The sequence below is a fragment of the Dromaius novaehollandiae genome, chromosome 23, assembly GCF_036370855.1.
Source record: "Dromaius novaehollandiae isolate bDroNov1 chromosome 23, bDroNov1.hap1, whole genome shotgun sequence".
NCBI classification, from domain to species: Eukaryota; Metazoa; Chordata; class Aves; order Casuariiformes; family Dromaiidae; genus Dromaius; species Dromaius novaehollandiae.
In genome coordinates, this window is record NC_088120.1 from 10,132,711 (window position 1) to 10,137,354 (window position 4,644).

Consider the following 4,644-nt stretch of genomic DNA (forward strand, 5'->3'; position numbering starts at 1 on the left):
AAAAGGTGGTAAATAAAGGAACACTCCTGTTCTAAAGGACACATCCTTAAAGAAAATTGTCACAGCACCTTTGAATCTCCTGAGCTAAGGAGTATTTCAGCGGAGCCCTATGAAGAATAGCTCTGTTCAGTTCAGTTTGAGCCAATGCTTTTTTTCATTAGTGTGTTAATGAGCTTCTTCATAGCTTTTGAACATAAAGAACCTTTTGGTTCAGTTCTCCGCAGATTTTGGAGCCAATGTGGAAACCAAAACCGAAAACATACGGCTTTACAGCTCCTAAATACACCAGCAGAGGTTAACCTCATATCTTTAACCAGCTTATACAAACACCTGAGATGAAGGCAAGCTGACCTCTGGCAGTGTTCGCACAGCCAGCTTCCCTGATGTTTCGTCAAAGCATGGGCAATAAACACTAAGGTGAATGCAAATACACAATTTTAAGAATATCAGATGTACCAGACCAAAGGCCCAAATGAGATGATTTGGATAGGCTTCTCATGTATTTTGGGTGGATACTGAAAGCAAATGAAGTCTAGGACTCTGTTTCAATTGTTTTCTTAAAGACACCCACTCAGGGTTACAGTATTTTAAGGATGATTATAAAGAAAAATAAAAGTTTGAACTTAATCACTATTTTTTAAATGAGAGAAAGAAATAAGTAATCCCAGGAGACCCTCTAATCCTATACCATGCATTTGGTCTTGCCCAGCAGCAGAAGCTTCAAAGATTCAAGAAACTCAATTGTTGAAAAGACAAAACCCACAAAAATCTGACAGATTAGGAAATGTCTTCCCAATTCCCAGAAGTTAGGAACTGGTTATGTACTTTAAACTTTGATTCCAGTATACTCCAACTGTGGACATTTCAGTCATACAGAGAAGTACATTACCTGCTAAACTCGGGACTAAAATGGCATCTTTCAGAAATGGCCACAGTCATTTCAAGCTCTTGAGGTTTTTTTTGAAAGAACTTTTTGCTGTGGGACCACAGAAAGTTCCTTGAAAACAGTATCACACAGGGCTGCAGCTTTCCCTCCCCAACACACTATTGTCTAAAAAATACTATAAGCACCCTCACTTCAAGCATATAGTAGTAAAGGTCAAGTGCAGTTTTGCATGGGAGAAAGGCCTTCTCTTAAAAAAAAAAAAAAAAAGGAAAATAAAAGAGTACTTTAGCTTCCCCTCTTTGCTTATTACTGCCTGAACTGACTAGTAGAAGATTGACTCCAGCTTTGCAATGTTACTCTTTCTGGTTATTTTGGCAAGTCACTAGGTCTCCTAGCCTTCACTTCCCTGCTTTTGAAAATACAGGGAATTATGTTTCACAAAACTATTTCTTATAAAAGAAAATGCGCACCTTCCAAGGGGGAAAAAACACCTTTTACATCCTGTCATTGTTGGGCAATATATTAATAAGCACTATCCGTTCTCCACAATGCAGAATTTCTGTGACCAGCAGATCTATGCAGAGATGAGGTGGCCAGACAAGTTTTTAAGACGTAGGTGGTGTGTGTGCAAGATCACTGCCCTCTGCTGAATGGAAGAGGCTTGCAAGATGCGCAAGGTTTCTCCACAAACTAATCCAGGAGTCCTAAGAGCTCTGGTGACAGGGCAGTGGCACACCTTGCATTTCAAGCACAACATTTAGCAGCAGAGACCAAGCATCACTTAAGCCCACAGGCACTTTGGTGGTACAGGGTACTGTCAACAGCCCTGCGGAAACTGATACAAATTATGATGGAGCCAGCTTTGTCTTTTGTAAATTAACCTTTTCTTGTAAATTAACCAGATAAGATGCATTATTTTCATGCTTGGCCATAAACACCAAAACCATCTGATGACACCAATGCAGCCTCTAAGCACTATATACTTTGCCCAAGTGACTACCTTCTCAGTCAGAAGTTAACCACAGCCCAGTCCTTTCCCACGCAGAATGCTGTGTGTCCACACAACTAGCAAGTTCAGGGCTCAGAGGAAGTGTAACTAGTTTAAAATAAAAGAATTTTTTCAAACAAAAAACTATTGAAATTGGTCAATGAAAAAACATATAAAGTAGAAGCCTGCCTCACTTCCACTGTTTTCCTATCCTATCGTACAGTTGCTACAGGTATGAATACTAAACACCATTTAATCAATGCAATGCTAGGGCAGCAGCATGGTATCAACAAAGGGCAAGCAAGGCCTTAATATTAACTGTTGAAATATGCAAAAACGTGTACACAGGCAACAAAATGAGGAGAGAAACAGATTTGATCTATATAGATTTGATTAGCAGAGTTAAATTTTCTTTAAAAAAAACTTGCTAATCTTTAATGCTTTCCTCCATTACACAGAGAAGAACTTATCGGTAACTGAAACAGATCCCTTTAAACATCCTTTCCCTCCTCACCATTCATAAACAGCAAAGGGTTTTCTCTACCCCTTCCACAGCTGTCTCGAGTTAGACTACATGAATAAGCTTATTGGATAACTACCTAATTGCACATTAGCACAGAACCAAAATGCTTAAAATGTCACTTTACATTTTCAAGACAACTAGCTTATTTTTTAACATATTCCTCAGCAGCTCACAAGTATACAGGGGTTCCAACTTGTCAAGGGCATGGAAAATGCAACAAAATAATATATTAGTTTCCCCATTTTCTTTTTTTTTTTTAATCTGTTAAAACAACTTGTGTCTGTTTAGCTTGATCAGTGCTCACATGAGAATTTCCTGCACTTAGTTACTGTTGATGGCAAACTGATAACAACACATGGAACCTCTGCATAAGGTTAAACCTTTGAAGACAAAGAATTTAAGAAGGGTTGAAGGATAAACCTATTTTTATGGGTAGGATAAATGTATTTTCCTTACATACACTCAATGTGTACTGTGCTACACAGGTAGCAAATTTACAGGAGTTTTCTTCCTTAGATATCAAAATATTTTGTACAAGAAAGAATATTCTGCCCCAGCTTCAAGTATGAACACTGAATCAACTCCATGTGCAAGTTAAAGTCAACCAGTCCCAAGCACTATGAACATATCACAGAACATCAGCCCTGGCATCAGCTATTATTTCACATAGGAACTTATTGTCAAAACCAGAGACAAGAACAAATGAACAGCCATACTTGGGAGAGTCCAGCCTGCTCTGCTCCTACGTCTTCGCCTCTGAAGACTGATGGCTCCATTTTTTTTTTTTTTTGGCAAACAAAAAGGCTTCTGCCAGCAGCTGTTTTATCTCACCACAGATGGAAGTCAAACTCACCGAATGGACTGAGCATCCTGTTTGGATAAGATTCCTCCAAATATGCTGCATCTTTGACTACTCTGTTGCTGCACTGTCACTACATTGGCTCACTGATTTCTACAGGCACACCTGCTCTGAAGGGCCTTAGGTTTACATGGAAAAACTGGCCCTGTACAAAGCATTTCACCTGCCCATAGCTGAAGTTTTTTTTAATTGAATGAGATTGCAGCTTTCTTGGATTGGAGAGATCTCTGCAAACACATGTGCTGGTGGATCAGCTAGGAGTACTCTCCCCCATCAGTAACTCGACATAATGGCTGAGTACAGCAGAAGAGGGAGTTGTTTTATCTTTCAGCAATGGAAAACAAATGCCATTTTCCCCAGTACCAATTCCTTAACAGGACAAACAACTAAACCGCAGTTTTTGCTTACATTCCAGCTATTTCACTTTTTAATTGCTGGTCTTAAGCTGTTGTCTATGTTCAGCTGTCACTGCCCATCCCATGCCTGCAAAACTTCATTACTCAAGGCTTCTAGCCACTCTAGTCATTTTTAAGACTGCAGGACAGTCCTGATACATTACAAACTTCTGCTACATACAATTATGCCAGCTGCCTGCAAGCACTGATGACCTTCTGTGTTATTATGCTTCTAATATGCATAAAGTTACACAAGGAAATGTAGTTTTCTTCCACAAAAAGATATGATTAACACCAAGGAAAAAGAGAAGCTTCTCCCTGGTAAACTGCACCTCTAAGGTCTACCAATACAAGCCAACTGCTTGTACAAGCACTACAAGGTTTAGGCCAGGCCTACGAGTGCTGCACCTACGGGAGATGCTTCTTTCAGCAAAGCACTCCTAATGTCAACATGGCCTAAGGCACACAGGCTCTGTTCCCTTGTAAACTGATCTTATGGCAAACTAAGCTCTTGAAGAGATGAGCTGGTGCAATGATCTGTTACATGCACACAGTGCTCAGGAAAAGACCATCTTTAAACAGGAAACCTAAAACGAGAAAAAGTGCCTTGTTAACTCTTTAGGCCCTGAGGCTTCGGTAGTAAAACATATGGTCAGAATTACTAGCCAAAGTAAAGCAGAACAGCTCACTGTGGATACAACAATAACCCAGGAATACTTCACCTTTGTTAAAAGCATGATTTTTTTTATATATGAAGAACCAAAAACTTGTATTATTAGAAAGCACTATTCTTTTGCAGTAATCTATTCCTTCAGAGATTTCTTGCATAGAGGCATGTGGTGTTAAATATAGATGCTTTTCAAATGGAATAGTGGATTCTTTTAAAAAGTATTCCTAGATTCTAGGTAAAATAGTTTCCAAATGCTTTAGGGCTAAAAATAAGCAGTTACTGAAAATAAGGTTTTCTTTTCCATACGGAACTGAAATAGGAAA